The following is a 14,629-nucleotide window of genomic DNA, read 5'->3' as shown; positions in this document are numbered from 1 at the left end:
TGTCAAGATTTAAAACTAAAACCTCTGGAAAAAATCACTAAGGCCGCTCTTTGGGACTTTTCTTACACATGAGCTTATTACGTACATTTTTAATGTTTAAGCGAAGGCGGCTATTCAGGCATTTCTATAATCATCCTGATAACGAACGTTTGACGTCATGAGCCCCATTGCATGTTGGGATGGAAGGGGGCGGAAGGCTTAGAGGCAGCGCAGCGCCTTCTGGGATGCAGAGAGGAGCCGCACTCCTCAGTGAGGCCGCGTGAATTGCGTTGCCACGGAAACGGTTGCTGGTGTCGTTGGAACCTGGTTCTTTTGACTTGAGAAGCGGCCACCAGGGGCGGTAAGGGAGGCTGCGCTCGATTCGCCGCTGGCCGTTGGCTTTTCCTTTGGTCCATTCGCTGATACTGGAATAAATAGAGCAAAAGCAGGCTTTTATCCTCACATAGGTGGAGAGGCCTGAGAGACCACTTACTTTCTGAGCCTTAGCGGTAGGTTGAAAACTGACGAAACGCCAAGTAGAGTTACAGAATTCGTGGTGTATTTTTAAATGTACGTTTAACGCGTTTGAGCTTTTAATATATGTACGCAGATTCCTTATTGTGTTCCTCAAAGGATAATTACAAGATTTATACAAATAGTCACACCAAGGTGGTGTGGTCTAGGAAGTAGACAAAATTTTGTAAGGTTGTTTGATGTTTTCTTCCTTCAGGCCTCTCAACTCCATTTGGAGATTGCCTCTAAATTTTAAATTTGAGGTCCTTGTGAATGAGACCGGACCCAAGTTCATGGTCATAGAACTTACCCTTTAGAGACGGATACAGACTTTAAGCAGTGACTAACGTGCTTGTTTTGAACAATGCATTTTTTATTATCTACTTTCAATTAAAGCTAAAACAAAATAAAAACCTAGTGATTCTACAAACAATGAAAAATGGAGTAAAATGAAAACCAGGTTGGGGACAGCGAGCTTGTGAAGACTTGGAAGGAATTTGCCAGAGAGGTGTGAGGAAAACTAGGGTCATGTGGTGCTCACAGCAGAAGACCGTGCAGTGTTTCAGAAACGATCTGAGGATAAAAGGAGAGGGGCTGGCAAAGAGAAAGGAGAAAGATTATCCAGGCCAGAGGCAAAAGTTTGGGACATTCAGAGAATGACAGAAGTCCATTATGATGGGAGCATGGAGGGTGTGACCGGGCAAGAGGAGAGGGAAGGACCTAAGGGGACAGCAGTGGCTGGTTCATCAAAGGAACACAGGAGCAAGGCCAGTGTCATGGGGCGTGTGACCTGGCCGGCCCAGTCACCCATGGCCCTGTGCTTGATCTACTGCTCCACTGCTGTCTTGAATTCTTCCTAATGTTTTAAGAAGGCGCTCTGCACTTTGATTTCACGCTGCGCCCTTGCAAATCTTGTAGCTGGTTCTGCACAGGAGGTACCCTGTTTTGCTCATGTTGATTTGGAGGGGTCAGTGAAAGACACGGGTGGAGGTGTCTAGGAAAGTAATTGTACTTTCAGGTCTGGAACTCAAAATAGGTACCAGGTATTATAGGTGAGGAAACTAAGGTTCAGGGAAGGGAAGAGACTCACCCAAAGGTCACTCAGCTGATGAGTAGTAGAAAACGGACTTTTGACTAGGCAGCCTTGTCGCAGGGCCTGCTGCTGAAATCACATGCCACTGCCTAATGAGTTGTGGACAGGCCGGGGCACCCAACACTCAGTTCCCTTCTCTCTGTTTTGTGGAAACTGTTAATGTGACTCCAGGACCAAGTGAGGCAGATTTTAGTTCTGTAAAGGGAAGAGATTTTTATTTTTCAGAACAAAAAAAAAAATTATTTGCATATGTAAGAACAATGTAGGGCCAACGCTGAGAGTGTGGTAAGACTACTCAGCAAACATGTCCCCAGAGTGCACCTCTTCTGGCTTTTAAGGAATGGGAACCTTCCTGGGCTGGGAGAACTTAAGGAACATTGAAACACACCATTTGTTCTGAAAACTCCCATTGCATCCAACTGTCCAAAGCCAGGTGCATGGGCTTCTCAAGATTTCCAGGCTGCTTACCGTTCCTTTCTTGGGGAATCTCTGACAGATGCTAAGGGTCATGGGCTTCCTGCCCCAGAAAGTAAAATATTACATGGGAAATATTAGTCAGATGTACTGCTCCATTCCATGTGTCCTGAACATTACTACGATCTGTGCAAGACATTTGTTGTAAATAAGCCTGCAGAGTGTGCAGTATGTTTTCTAGGAGTCCTTTGAAGAACAGCTTGCAGACAAGAGGTGCTAGCCTTAGTTTCACAGCCAGCAAAGCTCCATCTAAGAGGCTTTTGGCAGGTCCCCTTCACTCTGGTTTCAAGCTGGCTTCAAGACAGCCCCATCAACCAAATTCCAGGGGTCAGGACAGGGAGTCAATCACCATTAGGTATTCAGCAGAGAACAGTTAAGTTGGGACTCAGACATTTAGCTCAACATTCAGAAAAGAAAAGGCCCCCTTTCCCCCATGACAGTGTATTAAAAACAACTCAGAGCTGACTTTGCAAGGAGGCATCCTCTGTAGTAAAATAAATGGCTGAAGCTGGTGCTTCTTCCAGCAAGCAAAAGAACTCTGCTTCACTGTAACCTAGTGTGGTCAATCCCTGAAGCTCATTTTTAAACCTTTCCTGCTTTTTAAAAAACCTGCTCCATTGTGGGGGGTGAAAAACTTCACAGGAAATGAAATGTAAATAGCCACTGAATAGGATCATAAAAGGGAAAGCCTCTATCCATCTTTTTTTAAATTGTTCATTTCAGACAGCACAACTCCTTTTAACACACTGGTAGCTTTTTATAAAAATGAGATTATATTGGTTCATTTCTGATCGTCCTCTCCCCTTTCTGCCCTTTTCTGTCTCCTAGCTACTCACAATATGTTCAAGGTAGCCAGCAGAGCAGAGGTGAGGTGGAAAGATCAATTTCACCTCTCGCCAGACAAGCATTAGGTGAATCATTTGATGCAATTACAAATGCTAAGCCTAATGTATGACACCCAGGAAAAGGTAAAGAAGAGCGGGAAGGAGAAGCTCCCTGACGATTTCCATGGTAAAGCTATATGTCACGTTGTCTCTGATCATCTTCAAAACAAGTCTGCGGGTTTTATCTTTAAGTTGATGTGCTCTGTCTTCACTCAAGGTGGAGCTGAAACCAGCTGCAAAATTTCACTCTTCTGGAATCCAGAGGATCCAAGAAAAATGGGGTCTACGTTTCTAAGTCAGAAAGAAGCAGTGGTTTCCCTGCCGCTCAGCGGACACCGCTTTCGCGAGCTGGGTCGGGCACCGGGCAGGGAGAGGAGGCTCCGGGTGAGCCGCCTGGGACCAATTGCTGACCCGGCTGGGCACTGCAGGCGCAGTTAAAAGCGAATGGTGCACGCAGCTCTCCCGAGCTCCCCGTACACACACGGCCTCCTCCAAAGGAAGCCCACTGCTGCCTAGGACCTCAGGCTGGTGTCGCTGGAGGGGTGTCAAGCTTGGAGGACTTCAGCCTGGATGCTGCTTACCGAAGGGAAAAGGCACCCTCTCTAGTCAAGCCTCCCCTGCAGAGACTCCCATCAGCCGGCCCCTCTCCCCAGGAACTCTCAGACACCCCTACAGACGCCCATCCACGAACGATCTAGCCTCGGAAGAAAGTGGAGAGGTCTGGGGAGAGCGAGACTGGAGTGAAGAGGTGGGGACTCCAGTCTGCAGCAGTTGGGGAGGGCTTGGAAAATGGAGCAAGCGACCAGAGTAAAGGAAGGGCAGGGGCCCCGTCCCAGCAACCTGTAGGATTGACGATGATCGCGAACTTGGGGTGGGAGGCAGTGGTCCCCTCGGAGGTCCTCCGCCCGAGTCCCGTCCCGTTGGGCTCGGCGCGCGGAGAGGTGCAGGGTGTAACTTCGGGGGCCAGCGCCATGGTTGCAGGTCCCGCTCAATCGCCCCGCTCGCTCAGCCCGCCGCTTACCTCGGGCAGCCGCAGCCCGCCGTCCAGAAGCAGAGCCCTAGCCAAGGGAGCCACCGGCGCGCCTATCCAGCGCCTCCCCCTGTCCCCATGCTGCTACTCCCGCTTCGGAGTACGGCTCCTCTTCCGCGCCCTCGGAGCCTGGGAGAGGCACGGCGAGCCACGGGCCAAGACCAGTGGGTCCCGGGGGTCTTCAGCGAGTAACTGCTCCATGGCCTGTCCCTACAGCACCGGGGCAGGTCACTCCGAGCCGCCGCGCGCTGGATACCCAGAGGATGCGCGCGCTCCCATAGCCTCCCACAGCGGGGCGATCACTGCCGCCACAGTCACTGCCAGAGTCGCCCGCCCTCCCCTCCGCACCTCTCGCTCGCAGCGCTCCCGCCGCCGCCGGATTCCGGGCTGAAGGGAAGAGATTTTTAACCATTACAGCCGTCCACTCACGGAATGCTTTGTGAAATACCGATCCTCCAATACCATTGTGGTGAAGAACCCAGGCTGCAGGCAGACACACCTGGTCTTACTGCCAAGCTACAGGCCACTTCACCTCGCTGTACCTCTCTTCCTCGCGTGTAAAATGAGGGCAACACCAATTGCATAGAGTCGTCGATCTAGATATTTTTAAATTGTTTTTAAAAAATGGATAATAGTGGTACAGCCACTTTGGAAGGCAGTGTGGCAATTTCTTACAAAGATAGATGGGGCCTTACCATTCAACCCAACAATGACACTTCTAGGTATTTGCTCAATTGACGTGAATACTAAATGTTCACACAAAACTTCCTTGGGAATATTTATAGCAGCTTTATTCATAATTGTCAAAATTTAGAAGCAACCAAGGTGTCCTTTAATCGATGAATGGGTAAACGCACAGTGGTATGTTTCATGAGTTATCGTCCATGAAAAGATATGGAAAATCTTAAATGCATATTTGCTAAGTGAAAAAAAAAAGCCAGTCTACAAATACTACGTATTGTAAGATTTTAGTTTTATAACATTCTGGAAAAGGAAAACTAAGGACAGTTATAAGATCAATGGTTGACAGAAGGTCAATGGGAGGGAGGAGGGAGGGTTGAATTGATGAAGCACAGGGGTGTTTTAGGTGATGAAACTATTCTATCTGGGATGATATATGACCCTATGCATTTGCCAAAACTCATAGAATGTCACAGCACAAAGACTGAATTATGTATGCAGATAAACAAAAAAAAAACACTTTGGGGGTCAGCGGAATCCCAGGGTGGAATGCATAATGTGACGAGATAATTGAACAGTTTTATAAATGTATGAACATCGTCTCTGAAGAGAGCGGGAAAAAAAGATGATGACACAGGTAACTTGTCAACAATCACCTGACTGTATATTTGAGGGTTTATTTCCATTCTCTCAATTCTGTCCCATTGGTCTATACGTATATCCTCATGCCACACTGTTTTGCTCACAGTCACTTTGCAGTAGGTTTTGAAATCGGGAAAGGTGACAACTGCAACTTTTCTTAATTTCCTTTTCACATTGTTCATTGCTGAGATTACATTTCCCCATAGACTCTTGGAAAAGAAATGCCATGAGGATCATGGAAGAGTAATATAGTAAAATGCTTTGTAAACCATGAAGTGCTGGAAAAATTAAGGTGTTGGGATTGTTACTGGGGTAATAATAATGAAGAATGAAGCCTCTAACCTGCATCATCCAGTATGGCCCCCAGCCACGTGTGACGATGTAAATTTAAAATAAAATCAAGTAAAAATTAAGTCCCTTCATCACAGTAGCCACATTTCAAGGGAGGAGTAAGTGAGATGACCATGTGAAGCACCTGGTACCTAGGAATATCTCAGGAGCCCTTGAGTGAAAGGTTCTACCTGTGTCCAAAAGTCTAAGCTTGTTCCTTGTCTATTTAAATTTTTCCTCCTTACTGACTTTGAAGATCTTGTTATTGAAATATAACAGGCGTACAGAACAGTGGACAAATGTGCTAGCCATGAAATGCACATTTCAGGCCCTCTGCAGAGGGAACAGGGGTCAGACCTACATTGCTGACTCCTGCTTTCCCAGCTTCCAGCTCCCTTCCATTTCCCTCATAGACGTTTTCCCAAAAAACTTTTGCACATTCACCCTGTCTTGGCATCTGCTTACTGCGGAACATAGGTAATACAAATGGTACTAGTAATTGTCCTTAGACCATTAAACGCGTGATAAAATGGGCATCTGAAACTGGCTCACTCACAGCTTGGCAAGCACAGAGGTGCCAGCCCAGTTGGTAGGTGGGCATAGAGAGTCCATGGTGCAAGGTGGCAGCTTAGTTGCAAAAGATTTCACTGGTGGTGACCTGGGAAAATATCCGAGTGGAGGGAAGGTCTGTGGCAGGTGCACTGATTGCGGTATTTGAAGGATACTGAAGAGTGGTGAACAATGCCTATGAAGATAAAGAAGGTGGATTGGTTGTTGCCAAGTTGTGTGAGTGCCCTGCAGACCGATAATGAAAGACCAGGGCTTGGTTCCTCTGGTTCCCTCTCCCTTTACACTCAGAATTTTCCCCAGTCAGTCCTATGCACATTTTATCCCATTTGGCATCTGCTCTTAGAGAATCTAGACTAATGCAACCAGTCATAGATTTATAGCTTGATTATTTTTTGCAAACCAAATACACTCATATAACCAGCACCCAGCTCAGGAAACAGAAGATGACCAGCACCCAGGAGCCCTCCCGGTAGTGCACCCTTCCACTTCCTGTCCCTCAAAAACAATCATTAATCTGACTTCCCACATCATACCTTAGTTTTGCCTATTTTTGAACTTTGTGTGAATGAAAATTGTTGCCTGTTGTATCAGTGAACAAAGGATGTTGTAACCATCAAATTGTCAGCTACTGCAGCTGCCCAGACTGCACCCTGAGGGGATTTGGAATAGAGAAAATCAGGATCCTGGTCCTAGATAGTTAAGATGTTTATCAAAGGAATGATTTCAGTGAGCCCAGACTCTTGCATCTTCCCACACATAGAAAAGCACTAAATTCATTAACTTGCGATGTCTGTATTTTATTTAATTAACAGTAATTTTTGGACATTATGACTACCTGGGTTTGTTTTTTTTCTTCAAAAACTCCTGTATATCCTGGCTTCTCCCTTACCTCTTTGGGACAGTCCCTCATAGCCATCTGAGAGGCTGTCTCCTGGGCTTAAGTCCTCAGCAAGTCTGCCAAATAAAACGTAATTTTCAACTTTTAGATTGTGCAATTTTTTCAGTCGACATTTAAAATATCAATTTAATCTCATAGCATGTTTTGTCTGCTAGCTAAAGAACAGTGAAGGGCCAGAGTTGTTACCCACCTCACACAAATAAGTAATTTTTATATATGAAAATTGCAGAAACACGAGACTTCTGGGTCAGGGAAAAGAACTCTATGTTGATACTCAGATTAACAGCCAGAGTAACATTAATTCCTCACACCTAGACCCAAAGGCAGTGAAATGAGAGTCGATGGAAACTTTCTATATGAGTGCCAATTTACTCCCCTTAAAGAAGGTTAGAGGAGGCTAGGGCTTTTCGCAGGAGCACTGAGACGTTCACGGAGATCTTAGTTCCCTGCAGGCTGTTTTCATTTTTGTCTGGCTTTTTTCATTCAACATTATGCTTGTGAAATTCATCCCTATTGCTGTGTGGATGTTTACTCATGCTAACTGCCATGCAGAATGTACCATACTTTATCCATTCTATTCTTGATGGAAATCAGGTCATGCAAAAGTGTAACAACTGTGGAGTTAGGGAACAGACCACAAGGCTACCCTCACTTCTGATAACAGTCGCAAGTTCAAGGATCCCTGAGATCACCCTCAGTTTTGATAAGTCACTAGAAGGACTTTCAGGACTTGATGAAAGCTGTTATACTCACAGTTAACTGTTTATTACAGGGAAAGGATACACATTAAAATCAGCCAAGGGAAGAGACAGGTGGGACAGAGTATAGCAAAGTACCAAACGTAGAGCTTAGTCATCCTCTCTCCAGAGACTCAGGACAGTGTTACTTTCCTGGTATCAATGTGTGACTCTAAGCACGGAGTATTGCCAACCAGGAAACTAAGTCTTGGTGTCCAGAGTCTTTATTGGGGCTCCATCACATAAACAGGGTTGACTGCCCGTGTAGCTGATGTCAATTTCCAGCCCTCGGGAAGTCCAAAGCTGGTATCACATGAACCAAAGTCCCCACCCTAAATCACGCTGTTACTGTCTGTCTGGTTTCAGACTCCTAGGCAAACAAAGGCACTCCTATCAGGCATGACATTCCATGGGTTTAGAGATTATCTCCCAGAAGCCAAGGGCAAAGGCCAGAACTCTGTTTCTCCTTGCAGTTTTATCACAATTCACTTTATATTTTTCAGTTATATTTTTAGGTCTAGAATGATTTTTAAAAAACCTTCTTAGTGAATTGACTCTTTTATTAATATAATATGTAGTAAGTCTGTTCTAGTCACTCTTCTTGTGTAACAAATCATCCCCAAATGTAGTGACTTAAAACAAGAATCATTTTGTTATCTCATGGTTCAGTCTGAGTCTTCCGTGCAGTTGCAGTCATAAAAGCTGGACTAGTCTGAGGGCTGGAGAAGCTGGGGGCTCTCTCTCTTCAGGTAGTCCTGTGGGTTACTTTTGTAGGCCAGTTGAGGCGTCCACCCAGGGTAGCAGCCTAAGGGCAGTTGGACTGCTTACACAATAGCTTTCAAGGCTTGCCATGAGCAAGGTGACAGTGCATTTTCTTTTCTGACCTTATCACTTATCCTACATTCTGCTACTTACAAGCAGTTTACAAATCTGCCCAGATTCAAAGGGAGGGGGTTTAGACTTTGCGGATGAATGACAAAATTATAGAAGATCACCGTGGGCCGGGGGTGGGGGGGTGGACAAAGATGCAGCCATCCTTGCAAAAGACAATCTGATAATACCGTCTTTATCTCTTAATGCTTTTTGCCCAAGACTATTTGATCAGATATTAATATAGCTAAACCAACTTTTTTTGGTTGGTATTTATCTGGTATCTCTTTCTCTGACCTTTTCCTTTCAATCTTGTATTTTTATGTTACAGGAGTTTCTCTTGAAAACAGAATATAGCTGGATTTTTTTTAACCAATCTGATAATCTTTGCTCTTGAACTGGACAGTTTAATCCATTTACATGGATTGTGATAGCTGATATATTTGGGTTTATTTCTTCTAATTTTTGTTCTATCTATTCACTTTTTCTAGGTTTCTTTTTCCTCTCCCTCCTTTTTGTTTTTAGATTAATTTCTCCCCACACTAAATTCCATTTCCCCCTCTATGAAGTTACATGCTTTGTTCCTGTTCTTTTAATAATTATCCAAAATTTTTAACTAAATCATAAGACTTAGCAGATCCTAAAGTTAATCATTATCTTTGTCCTCTTCAGAAATAGTAGAAGGATCTTAGTATACTTTAACTCCAACCTGATCCCTCTAGACCTGTGTACAACTGTTGAACTTTATCTTGGTTTTTAAATTCTGTATAGTACACATTGTGGGTGTTGTTTTCTTGTTTTTCCATTTTACTTATTTTTTTAATTGCGTTTTAGTCATTTTACAATGTTGTGTCCATTTCTGGTGTACAGCACAATTTTTCAGTCAAACGTGAATATACTTATATTCATTTTCATATCCTTTTTCACTGTGATCTACTACAAGATCTTGAATATATTTCCCTGTGCTATACAGTATAAACTTGTTTATCTATTCTATATATACCTGTCAATATCTACCAATCTTGAACTCCCAGTCTGTCCCTTCTCACCCCCTGGGTGTTGTTTTCTGTAGTCAACATTTGTTTACATTTATCCTCAGGCTTGACATTTTCTTTGCTCTCATTCTTTTTTACATCTTTCTCTCCTGGAATCATTTTTCCTTTTCTAGAGGTATATTAGTAAGACTCTACTGCAAGTAAACTCTCAGTTTTTGGTTATCTTAAAATACCTTTATTTTACTCTTAAGTTTTGTTTTTGAGTGATAATTTCACTGGGTATAGAATTCCAATTGGCTGGTGATTTCTCTCAACACAATGAAGATCTCGTTCTAGTCTGATCTGGCTTTCATTGTTATTATTGAAAAGTTATCCATCAGTAATATTATTGTCTCTTCATAGATAACATGTCATTTTATGTCATCTGATCCAGCTTGAGATTCACTGGGATTCCTCATTCTGATGACTGATATCTTTCCTCAATTCTGGAAAATCCTCAACTGTTGTGTTTGCAAATATTGCCTCTTCTTTCTGACCATTTTTTTTCCTTCTGTAGTTTCCACTAGATTCATGTTGGACCGTTGTACTCTATTTTCTGTGACTCTTAAATGCTCATACTTTTTGAAATCACATTTTTAAAATTAAACTTGCAAAAAGAAGCATAAAATTAGTGTGGATAGGCTGATTGAGACAAAATTAAAATCAATATCTATGATATTTGGTAAACTAACAAAAAGATGATACTGAGATTTTAGTTTCTACTAAGAACAGTTAAAATCAAGATGTGAGTTCTTGAGTAGCTGGTTAAAATATCATCACTTTTAATGTAGTCTCACAGAAGACCCCTGCCTTCCATAAGTTGCTTAAAATCAGTAGACTCCCCAGAGCATGGGATTATTTATTTAAGAATATCAGCAAAAGTATCTTCAAAGCCCAGAAAAATGATGAGGTTATCATTTTAAGGAAACTCCTCTTTAAAAAAGAAAAGTAGACTTCATTTTTTTGGAACAGTTTTAGTTTTACATAAAAATTCAATAGATAGAACAGAGAATTTCCATATACCTCAAAGAATCGATACTGATACTTTATTATTAACACACTTTATTTAGAGTTCCTTAGTTTTTAACCTATTATCATTTTTTTTTTCTGTTCCAGAATACCATGTGACATTTTGTAAGGGGATTAATCCCATTCATGAGGGCTGCTAATGACCCCCAAAAGGCCTCAATGCCAGAATCCATGGCATGAGGGATTAGGTTTCAACATAGGAATTTGAGGGGGACACAACATTCAGTCTATGTCATCATTCATTTATTTAATCATTTATATCAGTATGGACGCATGGATATTTATTTTTTACTTTGGGTTTCAATCTAACACCATTTTATTTTGTTGCACTAGTTGTTCCAGTTTTGGCCACTAGAGGGTACTTTGAGCGTGTGTGCATGTACTAGTATCACGTTGCATATTTCTTGTCCCAGTCCTAGTATCAGCCTCTTCTCTAGGGAAACCTGTCCTCTTATTGGAGAATGGTTATTATAAACCAAAAGCTGGGCGCCTGGTAATCTTACTGCTGCTATTTTTGCTTCTAGGCCTTCTCTGCTGACAGAGCAAAAAGTATGTTTGTATATATATGATTATGCTGTATACATACATACCTATAAATATTTCTAGGTGTAACCATCTTTGACTATATTAAGCTAGATATGAATTCATACTGATGTCTCCACCTCTAATCTGTCACCATTTGGATCATTCTAGCCTCCCCCATTCTGATCTGTAAACCCCCACTCTTAACAGTGAGAAACCTGCCTTCCGTAATCTGCCATCCATTTACTTAATTGTTCAATTCCAGTACACATGTCTACTGACATCAGAATTATTAACTCATGCCCTCATGATATAGTGCTTATGTGCAGATCCTTTTACCTTTATTCTTACAGACCCCACTCATTTTCACAGTTTCTTAGGTCAGCACCCTTTCCCCTATCCCATTGGTGAGGTTGTTTCATACAGTTGTAATACAGTTAGATTGTCACCATCTGCATTCTATCCTGGGATCCTCTGATCTCCTAAATGACTTGTTTTTAAATTTGCATGCATTACGTTCACTCTGTGTTGTAAAGTTCTGTAGGTTTTGACAAATACATAGTATTAGGTATCCACCATTGTACTATTGTACAGTTTACCGTGCTGAAAAATCCCCAGTGCTTGCTTCACCTGTCCCACCCGCTCTCCCCTACTCCTTCCCCTGCAACCTCTGGCAACCACTGATCTTACTATCTCTCTAGTTTTGCCCTTTCCACAATGTTACGTAATTGGAATAATTGGAGGTTTTTCAGTCTCACCTCTTTCTTCACTTAGCAGTATGCATTTAAGTTTCATCTTTGTCTTTTTGTGGCTTGATAGCTCATTTCTTTTCATTGCTATTTTTAGTTATATAACATTTTATTGTGTATATGTACCAGAGTGTGTTTATCCATTCACCTATGGAGGAACACATTGGTTGCCTCCAGTATTTGGTAATTATGAATAAAGTTGTCGTAAACTTTCACATGCAGATTTTTGTGTGGACAGAAGTATTCAAGTCTGTTGGGTAAAAGGCTAGGAGCACGATTGTGGAATCTGACAGTGAAGCTATGTTTTGCTTGGTTAGAAATTGACCAGTATCTTCCAAAGTGTCTGTACCATGAAATTGACAATTACATTCCCACTAGCAATGAGTGACAGTTCCTGTTGCTCCACATCCTCGCCAGCATTTGATGCTGTCAGTGTTTTGGGTTTGAGCTATTCTAATACTTATATAGTGATATCAGTTGTAATTTGCAACTATATGGTGACATATGAAATGGATCATCTTTTCATAGGCTTTTTTGCCATCTGTAGATCATCTTTGGTGAGATGTCTGTTCAGGTCTTGGGTCTGTTTTTAAATTGGGTTGTTTGTTTTCTTATTGTTGAGTTTTAAGAATTCTTTGGATAATAATAGTCTTTTATTAGATATATCATTTGCAAATATTTTCTCCCACTTTGTAGCTTGCTTCTCATTCTCTTATCTGCAAATTCCAGACAGTTCCAAGGATCTGTCTGAACAGCTCTCCTGGGACCTGCTAGCAGGATTCCAGTGTGTCCCCTCCTGGGGTCCTGTTAAGACAGCTACCCTTGGAGGACAAGGGGAAGGCTATCAGACAGGACTACTCAAATCCTGCCACAGCATCATCGGACGCTTCCGAGCATCATGTTGAGGAGAAAGAATTTCCCTCTCCCCTTTAAAGTTTCTTTCCACTGGTCCGATGATCAAATTCACATGAGACACAGTAACAGAAAATCAGATTTAATTTTGTAAGTACAGGAACCTTACGTACATGAGAGAGTCAAAGACAGAGGGTAGAATGAGATATATGTGCCACCCTGAGCTAAGGAATGGGACTGGGCCTCAGGGCTTCAACAGGCAGGAGGACCATTCACAGAACAGGACAATTCACAGGACAAGAAGTAGAGCAGATGCTTGGTAATGAGATGTTCGCCCTGCTATCCAGATGGATCACTCAGATAAAATTTGTATCTGGTAATAACTCTCATTCTGGGAAATACCTACAATTTAAATTCTTCTAGGCAGTTAAGGGAGAGACAGACATTTCTCTCGAGCCTGCAGGGTCTCAACTGCCTTTAGTGCTAAAGAATCTACATGCCAAGGTGGCGTGTTTTGGGGAGGTTCAATCTGACCCCCTTCAGTTATGTGGCCTAAGATGGTCCCACAGTCTCATGTGCAAGACTGTTTTCTCTTACTTAGCTGGAACCCAGACCCTTAGAATTTGGAAACTTGCTGAGTGGACACTGACTCTTCCCTGTAACATTTTCTTTCCTGGATGTTGACAGATGAATATTAATAAGAGCTGAAATCGAGTGTGCCTGGACCATGTGCCAGGCACCGTGCTAAGCATTTTACGAGGATTCTTGTTTGATCCTCGTGAGACACCTGTGAGCACAGTGCCCCACTCCCATTTTACAAGGAGCAGGCTTAGAAAGGGTAGGACTCTTGCCAAAGGCCATAGGGGTAAGCCTGGAGTCCAGGTCTATAGGATGACCCTATTTTGGGTGTTTTGGTTGAGATTTAATACATTAATTTTTTTTGCCTTATTAAGGACATTCTTAAGTAAAACCAACTCCCCCCGCTACCCCCGGAGGTCATGGGGGCAAAGAATACAGTGACTACTAGTGTAGTTTGGTGTCAGTGCCCTGATTCCTGCTAAGGCACCAGCAATTTTAGATGCCACTGGTTTACACCATCAGTGCAAATGCCCAAACAGTGAACAAGGCAGAGAATGTTGTAGTATTCTTTAAAGTAATTCTGAACTCACAGACTCCCTAGAAATGTGTTGGAGACCCCCAAGGATCCACAGGCCGCACTTTGAAAACAACCCTCTGGGTTGCAGGACCATCAGTGATTTTTCTTTTCTTTCCCTCCTCCTCTTCCTCCTCCTTCCACACATTTGCTAATTTTTTGTGCAGTCCACATGTGTTACTTATGTAATTTTTAAAGTTTAAGATTAATTATGAATTTATTTCTATGTTAAATGGGCTCTAAAATAAGATTTTAATATATTTACATTTTTAATTTAAGAAAATGGGTATTCCATTTATAACCATACAATCATAGATTTGGTATATTCATTCTTCTCATGCCTCCTTCACGCATACAGTTTTTTTCACTTCACCTTTTTTTTTAAATTGACGTATGGTTAATGTATAACATTATGTAAGTTTCAGGTGTACAACATAGTGATTTACAAATTTGAGAGATAAGTTCCATTTATAGTTCTTATACAATTTTGGCTGTATTCCCTGTGCTGTACAATATATCCTTGTTCATGCCTACAGTTTAATTTTTTTCCTGTTGGATTCTTTTTTAGGCCGTGTCTTAGCCCAGTCAT

At 42.4% G+C, this 14,629-nt stretch overlaps 1 long non-coding RNA gene across 2 annotated transcripts; it reads left to right on the top strand.

Moving 5' to 3' along the window:
• The first annotated feature begins 205 nt into the window (after positions 1-205).
• On the top strand, positions 206-7,181 carry LOC116276670 (uncharacterized). 2 transcript variants are annotated; one of them, XR_004186136.2, is made up of 2 exons: positions 206-340; positions 2,888-7,181. It is a non-coding gene; the product is annotated as an uncharacterized lncRNA (long non-coding RNA). The 2 variants fall into 2 exon arrangements; XR_012066212.1 differs by lacking the exon at positions 206-340 and adding an exon at positions 350-488.
• Positions 7,182-14,629: the final 7,448 nt, after the last annotated feature.

This window comes from Vicugna pacos, chromosome 32, assembly GCF_048564905.1.
Source record: "Vicugna pacos chromosome 32, VicPac4, whole genome shotgun sequence".
NCBI lineage: Eukaryota > Metazoa > Chordata > Mammalia > Artiodactyla > Camelidae > Vicugna > Vicugna pacos.
The sequence above is the reverse complement of the archived record's forward strand: the minus strand, read 5'-3'. Positions and strand labels throughout refer to the sequence as shown.